Source organism: Palaemon carinicauda, chromosome 15, assembly GCF_036898095.1.
Source record: "Palaemon carinicauda isolate YSFRI2023 chromosome 15, ASM3689809v2, whole genome shotgun sequence".
Lineage (NCBI taxonomy): Eukaryota > Metazoa > Arthropoda > Malacostraca > Decapoda > Palaemonidae > Palaemon > Palaemon carinicauda.
The window spans coordinates 57126843-57146981 of record NC_090739.1 but is presented as its reverse complement, the minus strand read 5'-3'; positions in this window follow the sequence as shown (position 1 = coordinate 57146981).

The window sequence follows — 20139 nt, the reverse complement described above, 5'->3', positions numbered from 1 at the left end:
TGCCGCTCATTATTCAAAGGAGTTAATTTCTCTTCTAACTTCTTAATGTTGGACGAATTATTCACTTTGCTTACCACCCCTACCTCATATCCATCATAATTTTCCATGGATGGAATGGTTTGCGCCATACATACCTGTGAAGCTTCGGTCTCGTTTTCGCTTAAGTATGGTTTCAATAAGTTAACGTGTACCTTCCTTTGACTCTTCCTTCTTCCTGTTCTTTTGATAATGTAGGTCAGGTCACTGATCTTCTCCAAAATCCGGATTGGTCCTTGGAACTTGTTGGTGAGAGGGAATCACCTTATCGGTAAGGAAACTAATATCTGTTGTCCTACCGCAAACTGTCTGTTCTTACTTTTCATATCAAACCTTTTCTTAATTTTTCCTTGGCTCCTTTTCAGGTTTCCGAGGGAAAACTTTCTTATCTCGCTGATCCTTTACCTCAAGTTCTGGACATATTCTCCATCCATTTCCTCTCGATCCTTCCATTTTTTTGCCAACATTTTAATCGGTCCTCTTACTTCTCTTTTAAACACCATTACAATGGGGCTACATCACATGCTTTCTTGATAAGCAGTGTGTACCTCAAATAACATAAAAGGTACTCCGATGTCCCATTCATTTCCTGGTCAAACCTTTAATTAAAACACGTCCCTGCTATCACAGTGATTTAAAACAGACTCACTCGATCCCAGGGTCTGGGCACCAAAAATATATATATTGTGACTAGCAAATTACATAAACTCTCAACCTCCAAACTCACCTGCGTTACATTACATAAATTTAATACACACGAAAATACCTCCTAGCTCTGAGAATTATACACAACTTCCAGACGTTATATATGAACACTGAATATCTAAAGGTCTCTTTACACTCAAAACAAAACTGGTTGATTACTTTACTTTTAAGGGGAAGTATTCTAAACCCACCTGTCACTTCGGTTTTAAGTCAGGGTACGAGCAAGTCACTGCATTAATTATTGGTGATCAAAATAATACACGATTTACAAAAGATATATATATATATATATATATATATATATATATATATATATATATATATATATATATATATATATATATATATATATATATATATATATATATATATATATATATATATATATATAATTATATAAATATATAACAATTCAAAAGTAAAACCGAAAATAAATCACTCGAAATTTAAATCTGAACTAGACCTTAAAGTAACGTATGACAAAATGACACTTCAAGAACAATACAATCACCTGTTTCACTGGAAATTAATAAATGTAAATGATTTTGACAATTAATGAAAAAATAACACTTCAACTCTATAGAAAATAAACAATAATTACATCATTACATATACGTAACTATTACTCGTACGACCTTTGGGCTCACACAAGGTTACAAAACGATTAATACAGATGAATCATGGCTGAGTATGAATGATACCTATAGTATGTGTGGTTTTTCATTAGATGATGTAAAAGAAAGCATGACGAATGCGAGAATGAGAGATAGGAGAATGATAAGTAGTTTGAATTATTCTTTTTTTTAAAGTAGAAAATGGTTTTGATGAAATGGATGAATTGTTGACAGAAATAAGTGAGATTTTAGGGCCCGATGATAGTGTGGTAGGTAGGATAGTGCATAATATATTAGATAATAGGAGTATACTGTAGATAGGAATTGGAATAGGACAATGAATGATAGTAATATGGAGGAAGTGAATGAGAGAGTATATGAAGGCCCAATTACTCGAAGCAGAGGTTCTGTTCCCGACTGCGATTGGGTTATGAAAGGAAATCAGTTAAATGTTGTGTAAGACGGATTTGGCAAAGTAAGGGGGTAGGAATGTGGAAGATTAATTTTTTTTTTTTTTTTTTATTTTGTTGTTGTTTGCCAAATCAAGAGAGAGAGAGAGAGAGAGAGAGAGAGAGAGAGAGAGAGAGAGAGAGAGAGAGAGAGAGAGAGAGAGAGAGAGAGAGAGAGCATGAAGGCCCAGTTACTCGAAGCAGAGGTCCTGTTCCCGACTGAGACTGGGTTATGAAAAAAAATCAGGTAAGTGTTGTGTAAGACGGATTTGGCAAAGTAAGAGGAGGAATGTGGAACATTAATTTATTTTTTTATATTTTTGTGTTGTTGTTTGCCAAATCAAGAGAGAGAGAGAGAGACAGAGAGAGAGAGAGAGAGAGAGAGAGAGAGAGAGAGAGAGAGAGAGAGAGAGAGAGAGAGAGAGAGAAGGGTAGTTCATGTAATGATTGTTTGTTATGAGAATGACTGATGGTATAATTGAGGTTTTGTTCATTTATTAGCTAGCTTAGGACAGTGATGAATGTCTTAGGCGAATGCTCTTTTTTATTTGACTGCAGCCAGAGGCAGTTGTATGAATGCTGGATTATTATTATTATCATTATTTTTTCCAGCGTGGAAGTGATTATTTATTTTAAAATAAGTACAATTTTATTTATCTTTGCTAGGAGTGATTCTGAATACTAGAAAGGTTCTTCTTTATCTTTGATTATAGTGCAATAGTTTAGTTAGCTGGGAGTGTTCGTAAGTGTTTTTTTTTACTATGCAGGCCGTAATTCCTCCTTTGGTGAGATTTTTTCTTGAATGTGGAATTGATTATTGATGACCGGGCTTATGATAGGGAACTTTACGACTACTCAGAATTACATAATTGTTGATGACCCGGACTGAATGAACTTTCGGTTGCTGTTGATGATGATGATGATGATGATGATGATAACCACGACCTCAATAAGGCAGGTAGTTGTGGCAAATTGCCACACAGTGGAATGTTAACCACAGAGCTGTGGTAGTGGGCCGCAAAAGAAAGTTCGGCTTTGTGTGGACGATTGTGTTGGTGTCAACATAGTATATTATATAAACATGCATATTTTGGTGTTGGTGTGCCATTTAATTTTAAGTTTGTAAGTTTTAATTTTGGCTTAGTTGAATGGTTACGTTTATTGTATATTTAGTATTAGGTTTATGAATAGTTTTAAGTGTGATTATTATTTTGATTGTGGATGGTTTTGTGTTAAGCGTTTTAGTTTTACGGAATATAGTATTAAGGTTATGTATTGTCTATATTTCCCTTCTGTGCAAGAGTCCAACTGCAAGATTACGATAGTAGAAAGTTTGTTTTGAGGAGACCATTATTAGTATGATTCAAGGGTGTGGGGTGTTGCTTTTGTGTGCATCCCGCCACAGCATTAGGGGCTATTTGACCTCTATTTTGAAGTGACTTACCTCTAGCACTAAAGGGTATTTAACCCTTATTTTGCGGTTAATTTTATATATATATATATATATATATATATATATATATATATATATATATATATATATATATATATATATATATATATATATATATATATATATATATATATATATATTCTTATGAAGCTGGTCTAGTGAAGAGTAAATATCGTTGTTTATAGATAATTTTATTTATATTTCATAAATTGTTTTCATTTGTGCATTGAAGAGATGATCCTGAAGCCATAAAATGAGCTCCTCTCATGTAGATATAAGTTTTTTATGTAGATTACGTAAGACTATCGTCGTGAATTTCATTGTACATTTTTATTCAAGTTAATATATATGAATTTACGTATTTTTCAAGAATTAACTTTGTATTTTCATGTATGTTAGCTACTAAGTCTTACGTAGTCTATTTGAAAGTGTTTTAGGATTTGTGCGAGATAGGAACAAGGGCTTAGGTAATGTTATTTTATATTTTATGAAGTATTGAGTCAAGTTTGAGAGAGAGAATGTTCAGTGACGTGCTTTCGAGGTTTCGAGAATACCCGGAGAGTGGATGTTATCTTTTTTATATTTCAGGGACAATAGGTGGCCGGAACTAGCTGGGAAGTCGTCTCGCGGGTGCGTTGATATGTATCTGAGAGTTGCCTGAAACCCACTTTGATTCGTCTCTTGGCATTTTTATCTAGATGGAAACTCTGACGCCCTTAGGCACAGACCCCCATGCTACCAGATCTCGATCCTGGAAGGTTCTATAACCTGTCAGATTTCATATATAGGTGACCTAGGTTAGGTTACTCTCAGAGACAGACATACATAGAGATCGAGTTAGAACCGCATCCTTCCCCTCTCCCTCTCTCTCCCACAAGTGATTCAGTGTTATTTGTCGGAAGTCTTTAGTACATTATTGTGTCCTCTCCTAAGTGACTCTGTGCCCCAAAGCCAATCATGTGTCAAAAATATGCAAGACTAAAAGGTAATTTTTTTAATTCATTGTATTAGGGTGAGTGTTGGTATTGTATAACGTTTTTTTTTTTTTTTTTTTTGTAAACGGTCCTGCAGGAAAGATAGTTTTTTTTACGTGATCAGTTATTATTCATTAAGTGTCAAACGTGAACATTGTATTATTCAGAATTATTTCAAGCATTTGTATTATTTTCATTGCATTACCTCTTTTCTGAGGTTGAGGCTCATTCAGCTATAATAGTTCAAGTCAAGTTCTTATATAAATTTCAGATCGTAACATTTTCATCTTATTCTAAGTTTTATTCAGAATTGAATTTTTTATTTGTTATGTAAATTCTTTTCAAATTGATATAATTCATATAGAATATATTTATTTTTGTAAAGAGCGTATTAGTCCAATCATCATTATTTAACACCAGATTCCGCTCGATTCCTGTTAAGAACCACAGTGAGAGTCAAACAAGTTTTAATTATACTTAAGAGTAATTACCCAGATTGGTTTTGAGTGTGTTTAAGAAATCTTTGTATATTCAGTGTTTTATATATTGCAGTCTGGGAGTTATTTAACGGTCTCAGAATTCGTGTATTAATCTTTCAAAGTGTAACAATTTTAATCTGAAAGCAAACAAGGTAATTTGGAATTTGGGAGGTTTATTATCTTGCCATTCGTAGTATATACAATATTATACGTTTACTTCCCAGTCACGAGCCATAGTATAATATATTTTGTTAATGCCCAGACCAGAGAACCGTACAGTATAATATATATATATATATATATATATATATATATATATATATATATATATGTATATATATATATATATATATATATATATATATACATATATATATATATATATATAAATATATATATATATATATATATATATATAGGCTATATATATATATGTATATATATATATATATATATATATATATATATATATATATATATAGATAGATAGATAGATAGATATATATATATATATATATATATATATATATATATATATATATATACATACATACATATATATATATATATATATATATATATATGTATATATATGTATATATATATATATATATATATATATATATATATATATATATACTATATATATATATATATATATATATATATATATATATATATATATATATTTATATGTGTGTTTTTATTCTTAATTTTTTTTCTTTTGCTAATTTTTACTGTATATTTTTCCTATTATTGTGTAAGATTATTATCTCCGAATTTATTGAAACAGAAAAACGCTGAATTTAACACCAAATTTAATAACCGTGAAAACTCGCCAACTTATGCGAGTCAAAACGAGAAATTTAGAGCCAGAATTCGGGAAATGGTACTGCATAATTCAGGAGATGATATCAACGACAATCTGTTAATTATATGTTGTTGAAATACACCTAAAGTTTGTCATAGAAAAGTACAAAATGATTACTCGAAGCTAAGATACTATCGAAAACCAGGATTATTTTTTACTTCTTTCAGTATATACACGTTATGATGTTGGCTAGAACAACAGATAAGCTGACGAAATCGTATGTCGTTCTTTAAGGCAGCCCACGATCAAACACACACACACACACACACACAGAGAGAGAGAGAGAGAGAGAGAGAGAGAGAGAGAGAGAGAGAGAGAGAGAGGTTCTCCAGTTGGAACATCTGAGCATGCCTTGCTCTCATTAGTAAGTAAGACTGATTATGCTGCCCCTAATGTGTCATACTCTAACTTGTCAGATGTATGGAAAATCTCAAGCAGACTGGAATGGCAACTTGAGTGATCTTTTGCATTTGAATTGGTCACGATTGTGTAAAAGTGTATAGTCTGTGTTCTCTTAAATGAAAATCTGATCAATATTATTGATAGGCGTATTCCTTCTGGTGTGCTAAAATGACGAGTGAAAGACAAATTCAGGTTCAAGGCATGATAGGCCTACTGCTTCTCCAAATAAGCACATCTAACAATCACCAGTAAATCAGGATTTGTCTTCATTTGATAGTTTAGCACACGAGAAGGGATATGCCTATCAATTGTATTGACCAGATTCTCATTCAAGAGAAAAACAGGCTATACAATTGAGACCGATTCAAATGCAAAAGTCAAAGCAGTTATCAGACCACTGAGCAGCTTCAATAATGATTTACTCACAGCCTGATTCAGAAGCAAAATCCCAAGCCCTTAAACCATGGCGATCAGTAGGAGAAACAGAATTTAGCCACTGCCTATGGTGATCCTCAAAATCCCCCTCAAAATCATCATCTTATCTCTTAGCTATGATTTAATGGTATGACAAATTAAGCAGAAACAGCCAAGTCTGGATTCTGATGGATGAACACAAATAAAAGTTGTTATGCGTGCCACAAACTTAGCTACCTGAATGTCATGCCATCCACATTCCTAGGACTTACGAGAAGCAGGGCACTCAGTCCTAATATACATTGCCATTCCATCTGCCCTTGGAATGCTATCCCGTCTCAAAGTTATTGGTTTTTTTATTCTTATTTTGGAAGGAGGGCAGATGAGTGCCTCATTCGAGAAACCAAATGAGACGCTCATCAAATGGAAAAGTAAGGATGACTCTATCTTATTTTTCCTAACGCTAAAAGTAATTTCTTATAATTCATTCCTTGAGTATAAGAGTTACTGTTATACTAATTCGACTGCTACAGTTTCATAATACGTCTTCTCCATTATCCAGCTCAGCAAATGATGCAGTGAAATAAGGAGAGAAGAATATGAGCTGGATTGTCAGATCAAAGGCAATGAATCAACTTCATTGAAGCATGACATAGGTAATATGTATGTATATCAGCTTTTAGGCGCCACGGTGACTTCCCTTCCTCTTAATGAACAGGTTGTTAAACGAGAATTGGAAAAAAGCTGGAAGTCTTAGGCGGCCGTTGATCAATGACTTGATTTTTTGAAATTTTTTTAGTTTATATATGAAAGATATATTTTAATGCTGTTACTGTTCTAAAAATATCTTATTTTTGTTGGCCATTACTTCTCATGTAGTTTTTATATTTCCTTGTTTCCTTTCCTCACTGGACTATTTTTCCTGTTGGAGTCCTTGAGATTATAGTATCCTACTTTTCCAGCTAGGACTGTAGTTTAGCTAATAATAATAATAATAATAATAATAATAATAATAATAATAATAATAATAATAATAATAATAATAATAATAATAATACAGAGAGGATGTAGATGAAATAGTTGCTATAGTAAAGAGTTCAAATGGTCAACTTTGATATTTTGTTTCTTCTTCGTTGTTCCCTCTTTAAGCCCATTTACACCAACTCGGAAGATTGAATAACTCACTATTGTTCCCCGAGAAGGTCATTTGGACGCATTCAGTTTCACTGTACCATGAGGGTGTATGACCTGATTACAGCAAATCTTAATATGAAAATGCAAGATGAAGACTGTGAGGTAGGTCCGAATGATGGTCAAATTCCAAAGAAAAGCGAAGATGGTATGTACTCTTAATACTCACTGGAGAAAGATTTGGACAAAAGGCTAAGGACCAAATTCTCTGGAGATACAGAAGTGGGAGAAAATTTGTTATTATTATTATTATTATTATTATCATTATTATTATTATTATTATTATTATTAGCCAAGCTACAACCCTAGTTGGAAAAGCATCATGTATAAGCCCAAGGGCTCCAACAGGGAAAAATAGCCCAATGAGGAAGGGAAACAAGGAAATAGATAACCGATATAAGAAGTAATGAAAAATTGAAATAAAATATTTAAAAGATATTAACAACATTAAAACAGATAATTCATATATAACTACAAAAAGACTTATGTCAGCCTGTTCAACATAAAAACATTTGCTGCAACTTTGAACTTTTGAAGTCCTACTGATTCAACTACCCGATTAGAAAGATCATTCCACAACTTGGTCACAGCTGGAATAAAACTTCTAGAATACTGAGTAGTATTGAGCCTCGTGATGGAGAAGGCCTGACTATGAGAATTAACTGCATTACTAGTATTACGAATAGGATGGAAGTGTCCAGGAAGATATGAATGTAAAGGCTGGTCATAATTATGAAAAATCTTATGCAACAGGCATAATGAAGATTAATATCCAGATCAGGAATAAGAAATTTATTAGACAGTATGTTCCTGTCCAACACATTAAGATGAGTATTAACAGATGAAGACCAGACAGGAGAGCAATACTCGAAACAAGGTAGAATGAAAGAATTAAAACACTTCTCCAGAATAGATGGATCACCGAAAATCCTTGAAGATTTTCTCAATAAGCCAATCTTTTGTGCAATTGAAGAAGACACACACCTAATATGTTTCTCAAAAGTAAAGAGATTCAAGGAAGGGAGCTGTGTTAGGTAGAGTAACATGCTTCAGCTTAAGAAATACTGTACAGTACATAAAGTTAACGATAATTCAGGGGACATGAGAAACTATGGAAACTGTAGTAGATATATCTTCAAGTTTACTATGAATCCTGTTATGGCGTGAATTTTCCTATTGAATTATAGAAAGGGCACATTTTTTCGTAATAAACTGTGAATTATTAGTAGATTTTGGAAGTTTATACAAATCGCAATAATTCCAGTAAATTGTGACTTCCCAAAACAGATTTAAGAAATACAATATTTGAAGCAATTCTGTGTTTGTGTCAATCTTCTTAAGAAAAATGAATAATACTAGTGCTGTATTTCATGCAACTAACATACTACTGTATCTTAATCTTTAAAGGTATACACACGGACGAACTTAATGTTAATTTATTTTCTTAAAAATAGCGTTCAACGCAAAGAGTAAAAAAGTAAAATGTTCACTGAAAGAAGCTGCCAAAAAGAACGACAAAGAAATGTGTCGCATACTCGCCAAAGAACTGGTCCAGTCGACGAACGCCGTGACATGTGCATATATACCATCATGGCTCCCCTAAACTCCGTTCAGTGCCAGATGAAGGCACAGCTTGGAAAGTTAGTGTTGTGAACACATTATCGTCATTATTTTTTCACTCATCAAAATTACCTCTTCATAGACCCCTTTTCTATGTTGAGCCATGAATTTTCCATCCATGTATACAGTATGTGTACAGTGTATTAAATTCATCTTCATTCTTAGTTGATTTGAAAATTCAGGTTCACGACGCTGTGCTACATAGTAAGTCTTCATGTCACAACTGTTTCATCTTTTTTCCCACCCTTATCCTTACATTAAAGGTCGGTTGATTGAAGCGCCCTCTCCAATGCCTTCTATGAAAAGGCGTCCTCTTCCACCACACGTCATCTCTCTATTCATCCTCATCTTATCTTGCCATCTAATTCTCTGGCCCCCTCTCAATCTCTCCCCCCCCCCCCCCCTTTTAACAGGTTCCTCCCAAGCCCTCCAAACTCTTCCCCACCATCCATCTTCAACACGTGCCCACACTATCATCATTTAATAGGAATAGGATTATAACTTTAGCAAAGCTGAAAAGTACGTTTTGATTGATAGAACCAATATTTTTTTATTATATTGATTATTATCTATATGATTCTAGTTAATTGTATGTTCCATTAGAATGCTTAAAAGGAACACCAAAACTAGATGTTATTAATCTTATGATCTGTTTTATTCCTCTATATAGTTTCTTTTTACTTTTCTGTTTCTTTTCTTCACAAACTCCCGAGTTGTTTTCACTTTATGGCCCTTAGTCTTGTAATTTAACAATTAGAGTTATAGCTTGACTTGTGATAGTTGCATATTAAATGAAGGTTGTAACTTCACCCTAGTTTGAATTACTAAGACTTCTTATTTTATTTCAGCTACTCTAGTGAAGCTCCCCGTGATCAGCAAAACCATGATGGACCTCAGGCGAGAAGTGATGAAGGCTGGAATCATCGAGGAAAAGCTGGGTGATATGATGGAGAGTCTGGAACCGGAAGACTTGAAGTGGAAGCGCAGCGTGAAGTGGATAAGGTGAGTTTAGAGGGAAGTTTCTATTTGCCTACAATGACATATGTGTTATGTACAGTACATATACTGTACATATACTGTAAACATATATATATATATATATATATATATATATATATATATATATATATATATATATATATATATTCATACACAGCTGGTCTAATCTGAAAGTAGATTATTTTATTCACGTATTTCATTTGTGGATTTAGGAGATGTATAGCCAGCTCGTTATGTGGGATCCACTCATGTAGGATTAAGTAAATATATGTAAATTACATTAGACTTTTGTTATTCATTTAGTTATATTCTCATTCAGTTCCGTATATGTAAATTTACGTTATTTTGAAGAATTAAATTTTTATTTCACGTACTTTTGTTATGAAGTCTTATGTAATCTTGTTAAAAGGTATGCTGTATGACACACGAGGTATAAATTGTTAGGGATTGCGTCATGTTTCTATGGGGTTGGAAGTTGCATGAAAGTTCTTGACTAAACTTATTTTTTTTTCTAATTTTATGAGAGGAATGAACTGGATGATTCAAGAATGACTTAGGACGATATATAAAGGCCTACCAATGCTTTGGGGAAACAGATCCAGCCTGACATTCCGATAGAGCCATACGTCCAACAGTCCTCTCACCAGCATCCATCCAGCCACTAAGTGTTTTCTATCAAACGTGTTTAGTGCTTTCAAACATTGATAATATTTTGTGTTTAATTTAGAAGTGAATTGAAGTTTATGTAAGCACATTTCATATGGTAATTTTTTTGTGACTGGCCCTGTGTGATTTGGTTGAAAAGTGAAGTGCATTTATTTTTGCTTAACACATTTATCTTCCATACTCATCTATACATTTACACCCTTATCATGCCTATTCTGATTCCTACCTATACCTATAAATTTTTCCTGTCTTTTATCCCCACTAAAAATTTTCAAACTCTTCTTTTTCCTATATTCAACTAATACTGATTGCTTGTTTTCCAGCCCTAACTTTTCATGCATACTAGGTTAATACTTACTCATTTCCAACCAATTATTCATCCCATTCTCACAAACATTGATCCTATTCCCTCCATACACACCAGAGAATTCACCCAGCTGAACCCTCTTACTAACTAGTCTCCCGAACATCCTGGCTGACTTAATCCCTTCTTCCTATAAACCCTAGCTATATGTCCATCTACATCACATTCAGTACACCTAGCAAGCTGCCCCTGGCACATCCTCGCATGATGCCCATCCTTACCACAATTGCCGCAAATCACATTCGTACGATTACTCCTATATCCACTCGCTTTATGCCCAGTCATACCACACCAATAACACTTAACCACTTTCTCTTTCTTACACTCACTAATACGATGCCCTGTCTCTCCACACCCGAAACACACTCCTAATGCCCATCTACACTCATTCTTTTTGTGTCCTACTCTCCCACACCTATAACACTTCTCTTCATGGATACAAATACCTGACCTACCTTGCTGCGCACGACCACTCCTATCTCTGCAAACCTGATTCCCTTGCCTAATCCCTTCATTTGTTCGTACATGTATTCCCACATTACTCGCCCTAACACTCCTATCTACTACACTATCATCTATACTCATCGGCCCTCTCATAACAGTATCTCTAAATCTAACAAATTCTGGCACACTTAACTCTATTTCAGTTCTCACATTCACAGATTTACTTTCTTTCATACATCTATCTAACTCGTAACCCTCAACTATCTCTAAAATATCATCCCATGTCAATCTTTCCTTCGTCCACCTCAATTTCTCCTTCCATTTCCTGTATATAATCCTGCGAGACGTCAACAAAGAGATGGAGCTAGGGGGAGAGTAACTGCTCCCCGCACTCTAGTTTTGGGGTGTTTGAATGTGCGTGGATGTAGTACGATAGAGAGTAAAAGATGTGAGATTGGAAGTATGTTTAGGAATAGAAGGATGGATGTATTGGCCTTGTGTGAGACAAATATGAAAGGAAAGGGTGAAGTGATGTTTGGTGAAATGTCTGGTAGAGTGTCTGGGATTGAAAGGGGAAGAGCGAGAGAGGGTGTGGCTTTATTGCTGAGTGAATGGATGACAGGTAAAGTAGTGGAATGGAAGGATATATCATCTAGGTTAATGTGGGTAAGGGTTAGGTTGGGTAGGGAATGTTGGGCGTTTGTCAGTACGTATGGGCCAGGTAGTGAGAAAAGTGAAGAAGAGTGGAATGAGTTCTGGAATGAATTAACTAGGGGTGTAGAAGGACTGGGTAGAAGGAATTATGTAGTTGTCATGGGTGACTTAAATGCTAGAGTGGGCGCTGGAGAGGTAGAAGGTGTCATTGGGAAGTAAGGTGTACCAGGTGAAAATGAGAGTGGTAAGAGACTGGTAGATATGTGTGTTGAACAAGAGATGGTAATAAGTGCTAGCTTTTTCAAAAAGAAAGATAAAACAAGTATACATGGGTAAGAGTGGCAAATGGAAGAGTAGTAGAAAGGGCTTTAATGGATTATGTGTTGATAACTAAAAGAATGTTTGGAAGATTGAAAGACGTGCACGTGTTTAGGGGTATGGCTTACGGTATGTCTGATCCTTTTTTGGTGGAAGGAAAATTAGTTGTAGCAAAAGAGTGAGGGAATAGAGTAGGTGGATGTAAAAGGGAGCTAGTGAGGGTTGAAGAGCTAATAAAACCGGGGGTAAAAAGTAAATATCAGGAAAGGTTGAAAATGGCATATGACGAAGTGAGAGTAAGAGAAGCTGGTAATTTAGAGGAGTGGAAGTTAGTAAAAGAAAATTTTGTTGGGATTGCAAGTGATGTGTGTGGCAAGAAGGTTGTTGGAGGCAGCATGAGGAAGGGCAGTGAATGGTGGAAAGAAGGAGTGAAGGTAAAAGTGGAAGAGAAAAAGAGGGCTTTTGAAGAATGGCTGCAGAGTAATAGTATAGAGAAGTATGAAAAATATAGAGAGGAAAAGGTGGAAGTAAAGCGCAAGGTACGTGAGACAAAGAGGGCAGCTGACCTGAGGTGGGGTCAGGGATTGGGTCAGTCATATGAAGAGAATAAGAAGAAGTTTTGGAAAGAAGTGAAGAGAGTAAGGAAGGCTGGCTCAAGAATTGAAGCGACAGTGAAAGATGGAAATGGAAGGTTGTTAAAAGGAGAGGAGGCAAGGAAAAGGTGGGCAGAATATTTTGAAAGTTTACTGAATGTTGAGGATAATAGGGAGGCAGATATAATTGCTGTTGCAGTGTTGAGGTGCCGGTGATGGGAGATGAGAATGAGAGAGAAATTACAATAGAGGAAGTGAGGAGAGCACTAGATGAAACGAGAGTAGGAAAAGCATCTGGTATGGATGGTGTGAGAGCTGAGATGTTGAAGGAAGGGGGTGTGACTACTTGAATGGTTGGTGAGATTGTTTAATATGTGTTTTGTGTTGTCAATGGTACCAGTAGATTTGGTTTGTGCATGTATTGTACCACTATATAAGGGTAAGGGAGATGTGCATGAGTGTTGTAATTCAAGAGGTATTAGTTTGTTGAGTGTAGTTGGAAAAGTGTATGGTAGAGTAATGATTAATAGGATTAAGGATAAAACAGAGAATGCAATCTTAGAAGTACAGGGTGGTTTTAGAAGAGGTAGGGGTTGTATGAATCAGATTTTTACAGTTAGGCAGATATGCGATAAATATTTAGCAAAAGGTAAGGAGGTGTATGTTGCGTTTATGGATCTGGAGAAAGCGTATGATAGAGTTGATAGGAAAGCAATGTGGAATGTGATGAGGTTATATGGAGTTGGTGGAAGGTTGTTGCAAGCAGTGAAAAGTTTCTACAAAGGTAGTAAAGCATGTGTTAGAATAGGAAATGAAGTGAATGATTGGTTTCCGGTGAGAGTGGGACTGAGACAGGGATGTGTGATGTCGTCGTGGTTGTTTAACTTGTATGTTGATGGAGTGGTGAGAGAGGTGAATGCTCGAGTGCTTGGACGAGGATTAAAACTGGTAGACGAGAATGACCATGAATGGGAGGTAAATCAGTTGTTATTTGCGGATGATACTGTACTGGTAGCAGACACAGAAGAGAAGCTTGACCAACTAGTGACAGAATTTGGAAGGGTGTGTGAGAAAAGGAAGTTGAGAGTTAATGTGGGTAAGTAAGAGTGAGGTTATGAGATGTACGAGAAGGGAAGGTGGTGCAAGGTTGAATGTCATGTTGAATGGAGAGTTACTTGAGGAGGTGGATCAGTTTAAGTACTTGGGGTCTGTTTTTGCAGCAAATGGTGGAGTGGAAGCAGATGTACGTCAGAGAGTGAATGAAGGTTGCAAAGTGGTGGGAGCAGTTAAGGGAGTAGTAAAAAATAGAGGGTTGGGCATGAATGTAAAGAGAGTTCTATATGAGAAAGTGATTGTACCAACTGTGATTTATGGATCGGAGTTGTGGGGAATGAAAGTGATGGAGAGACCGAAATTGAATGTGTTTGAGATGAAGTGTTTAAGGAGTCTGGCTGGTGTATCTCGAGTAGATAGGGTTAGGAACGAAGTGGTGAGAGTGAGAACGGGTGTAAGAAATGAGTTAGCAGCTAGAGTGGATATGAATGTGTTGAGGTGGTTTGGCCATGTTGAGAGAATGGAAAATGGCTGTCTGCTAAAGAAGGTGATGAATGCAAGAGTTGATGGGAAAAGTACAAGAGGAAGGCCAAGGTTTGGGTGGATGGATGGAGTGAAGAAAGCTCTGGGTGATAGGAGGATAGATGTAAGAGGGGCAAGAGAGTGTGCTAGAAATAGGAATGAATGGCGAGCGATTGTGACGCAGTTCTGATAGGCTCTGCTGCTTCCTCCGGTGCCTTAGATGACCGCGGAGGTAGCAGCAGTAGAGGATTCAGCATTATAAAGCTTCATCTGTGGTGGATAATGGGGTAGGGTGGGCTGTGGCACCCTAGCAGTACCAGCTGAACTCGGTTGAGTCCCTTGTCAGGCTGGGAGGAACGTAGAGAGTAGAGGTCCCCTTTTTGTTTTGTTTCATTTGTTGATGTCGGCTACCTCCCAAAATTGGGGGAAGTGCCTTGGTATATGTATGTATGTATTTCAAATTAATAAACTCGGCAACATTCTCAGGTACAGTAGCCAAAAACTTCTTCATTAATTCCTTATTCTCAGTTATGCTTTCATCACCGTACTTCTTCCTTGCTAACGTTTCCAATGTACATACATACATTGATTTTGCTTCTCCTACATTCATCCACGCTTCATCAAAATCATTCTTACGCTTATACCTAACACTCCCTTTCATACGTTTTACCTGTTCAATTATTCTCTCTTTTCACACTTTCATAATCAACATTCCCTACACTCATTATCACACCATATATCGTTAACAAATACCCTGTCAAATATTCTCCTAACTCCCTAGCGCAAACTCTCTTACTATCACCATACTTAGCCTAACAGAACCTTTCATACTCCCTGAAAAAGTCATACAATTCCCTACTGCTATGTTCATTAAACCTTTCACACCTAGGTACCTCTCTCATAACCACTGTCTTATAAACTTCAATGTCGTTCTCACTATCTTCACTGCCTAAGCCATTCTTGTTTCCTTCTTCCTCATTTGAATATAACGAATCCAATTCAGCACTCAAATTCCTATCCTTAACCATTCCTTTCTTACCCCTTTTCTTACTTACCAATTCACCCATTCATGATCATCCCCACTCTCATCCTGGACTTTCTTCTTTTCCCTCTTCAAATTACTTTTACCTTTCTTCTCATTCTTTCTATCACATTTCAGTTCATTCTTACTATGCCTAATTCCCTTATCTTTAATCTCACTATCCCTACCTACCCCATTATCACTTACCTTAGCCTTCTCTTTCACTATCAACTCGTTACCCGAAGCAGAAGCCACTCCTCCAACTGCACCTTCGCCCATGAACGTTTTCATCATTCCTATTATTTGCCCAATCAAAGCTTCCATTCGTTTCTCCATCCGTTCCTCATTCTCTCGCATCCTCATCTCAACACCCTCTTCCACTCTCTCTACAGTTCCCTTAAGTTCCCCCAGTTTCCTTTGCATCTCCTCATTCTCACAACTCACCCTTGCATTCTCACGCAACAACTTCTCTTTTTCTAAGGACAACTTCTCCTAACGCTCCTTAATCAGCCGCAATTCCTCACTCAATAACTAGTTTTGCTCTTTTATTTCTTTATTTCTTCAGTCTTAAATCTAATTCGTAATCCTATCAGTCCTTCGACCAAGAGTCCAGCTATCAATCCCACCTCAGCAGTCCCTATTCGGGCGCCAAAATAAAGTGGCGGGATGCACACATAAGCAACACCCCCACGCCCTTGAATCTTAATGACAATAGTCTCCTCATAACAAACTTTCTACCATCGTAATCTTACAGCTGGACTCTTGCACAGAAGGGAAATAAAGCCAAAACATAACCTCAAAACTATATTCCTTAAAACTAAAACGCTTAACACAAAACCACCCAAAATCAAAATAATAATGACACTTAAAACTAATCATAAACTTAACACTAAATATACAATAAACATAGCACTATTCAAATAAGCCAAAAAGAAAACCTTACAATTAAATGGTACACCAACACCAAAATATGTATGCTTATATAATATGTTATATTGACACCAACTCAGTCTTCCACAAAAAGGCGAACTGTCTCTTGCGGCACACTAAAACAGATCTGTGGTTAACATTCCACTGTTTGGCAATTTGCCACAACTACCTCCCTGATTGGGGTCGTGGTTATCATCTTCGTCATCATCATAATCATCATCATCATCATCATCATCAACAACAGCAATCGAAAGTTCATTCAGTCCGGGTCATCAACAATTATGTAATTCTGAGTAGTCGTATCAAGTTCCTTATCATAAGCCCGGTCATCAACAATTAATTCCACATTCAAGAAAAAATATCTCCAAAGAAGGAATTACGGCCTGCAAAATAAAAAAGAAAAACACTTACGAACACTCCCAGCTAACTAAACTATTGCACTATAATCAAAGATAAAGAGGAACCTTTCTAGTATTCAGAATCACTCCTAGCAAAGATAAATAAAATTGTACTTATTTTAGAAATAAATAATCACTTCCACGCTGGAAAAAATAATGATAATAATAATAATCCAGCATTCATACAACTGCCTCTGGCTGCAGTCAAATCAAAAAGAGCATTCGCCTAAGACATTCATCACTGTCCTAAGCTAGCTAATAAATAAACAAAACCTCAATTATACCATCAGTCATTCTCATAACAAACAATCATTACACTAACTAACCTTCTCTCTCTCTCTCTCTCTCTCTCTCTCTCTCTCTCTCTCTCTCTCTCTCTCTCTCTCTCTCTCTCTCTCTTGAAGTTGCAAAAAAAAAAAAAAACTAAACAATAAATGCTCCACAATGCTAGAGGTAAGTCACCTCAAAATAGAAGTCAAATAGCCTCTAATACATGAAGTATGTCACCTTAAAATAGAAGTCAAATAGCCTCTAATACATGAAGTATGTCACCTTAAAATAGAAGTCAAAGAGCCTCTATTATGAGAAGTAAGGCTACTAAAAATAAGTCACCTTTTACTGCTAGACCACTAATAATAGAGATGAGGCGACTCAAAATAATGGTAGAAAACATCTAAAGCTTCGAATAAGGCACCTAAAAATAGAGGACAGAGAGCCTCTAATGCTGGAAGTATACCACCAAAAAGGTTAGAAATCTCTAAATCTGGGAGTATGGAACCTCAAAATAGGGGGTCAAAGAGCCTCTAATAATAGAAATAAGGCACCTCAAAATAGAGGTCGAACATACTCTAATGCTAGAAGTATGGCACCTAAGGGTCAACGAGCCTGTAATGCTAGAAGCAAGAAGCCTTAAAATATGAGGTTATATAGCCTCTATGGTTAGAGCTAAGGCAACTCAAAATAGAGGTCAAAGAAACGCTAACGCTAAAAATAGAGCACCTCAAAATAGAGATAAAAGAAACTCTAATGCTAGATGTAAAGCTTCTCAAAATAAAAGTCAAAGTGCCTCTAATGCTAAATGTCTGGCACATCAAAATAGAGGTCAAAGCCTCTAATGCTAGAGATAAGGCACTTCAAAATATTGGTCAAAGTGCCTCTAATTCTAGAGATAAGGAACATCATAATAAAATTAAAGTGCTTCTTATGCTAGAATTATGGCACCTCAAAACCGAGGTCAAAAAACTTCTAATGTTAGAATTATGACACCTCAAAATAGAGGTCAACGAACCACTAATGCTAGATGTACGTCACCTCAAAATAGATGTAAAATAAAACTCTAATAAGAGAGGTATGACACCTAAATATTTAGATAAAAATCCTCAAATGCTAGAAGTATGGAACCTGAAAAAAAGAGGTAAAAACACCTATAATCTTAGATATATTGCAACTAAAAAAGAGGTAAAAACACCTATAATCCTAGATATATTGCAACTAAAAAAGAGGTAAAAGAACCTTTAATGCTAGAGATAGGACACCTCAAAATATTAGCCAGAGAAGTCAAAGAACTCTAAATGGTGGAAGTATGGCACCTAAAAATAAAGGTTAAAGAAGCTCTATTGGCAGAAGTATGGCCCCCTTAAATAGAAATCAAAGAGCCTTGAATGCTATAAGTATGGCACCTAAACTAAAGTTAAAAGAGCCTCTAATACTAAAGGCAAGGCACCTCCAATAGAGATAAAAACCTCTAATACTAAAGGTAGGGCACCACAAAATATAAGCCAAAGAGGCCCTTGTACCAGAAGTGCGGCACCTCAAATTAGAGGCCAAAGACCCTCTGATAGTAAAGATAAGATGCCTCAAAATAGAGGTCTAGAAACCTCTAATGCTCAAGTCATGGCACCTTAAAATAGAGGTCAAAGACCGTCTGATGGTAAAGGTAAGGTCCCTGAAAAAAAAAAAAAAAAAAAAAAACAGAAATTTCAGAACCTCTAGTGCTGAAAGTATTACACCTCATAATAGAGGTCAAAGAGCCTTTAATGCTAGAGGTAAGGCGCCTCGAAATAGGAATGAAAGAGCCTCTTATGCTAGACGTAAGGCCTCACAAAATAGAGGTCAAAGCATCTTTAATGCTAGAGGTAAGCTACCTAGAAATAGAGGTAAATGAGCCTCTAATGCTAGATGCATGTCACCTCAAAATAAAGGTCAAACAACCTCTAATGCTAGAGATAAGGCACCTCGAAAAAGAGGCCAGAGAAGATCTAATGCTAGAAGTATCGCACCTCAAAATAGAGGTAAAAAAGTCTCTAATGCTAGAAGTATGGCACCTCAAAATAAATGTTAAAGAGCCTTTAATACTAGAGGTAAGGCACTTTGAAATAGAGGTCAAAGAGCCTCTAATGCTAGAAGTATGGCACCTGAAAATAGAGGTTAAAGAGCTTGTAATACTAGAAGTAAAACACCTCGAAACAGAGGCCAAAGAACCTTTAATGCTAGAAGTATGGCACCTTAAAATAGAGGACAAAGAGCCAATATCCTAGAGGTAAGGCATCTCAAAATAGAGTACCTCAAAATAGAGGTCAAAGAGCCTTTAATGCAAGAGGTAAGGCACCTCAAAATAGAGGCCAAAGTAACCTCTAATGCTATAAGTATGGCACCTCAAAATAGGGGTCAAACAACCTCTAATACTAAATGTATGGCACCTCAAAATAGAGGTCAAAGAACATCTACTGCTGGGAGTATGGCACCCCAAAATAGAAATAAAAGAACCTTTAATGCTAGAAGTATAGCACATCAAAATAGAGGTCAAAGAACTTTTAATGCTGGAATTATATCTATTCAAAATAGAAATTGAATAGCCTCTAATGTTAGAGTTAAGGTGCCTAAAAATAGAGGCCAACGAGCTATTAATGCTACATGTACGGCACCTCTAAATAGAGGTAAAAGAGCCTTTAATGCCAGAAGTATTACAC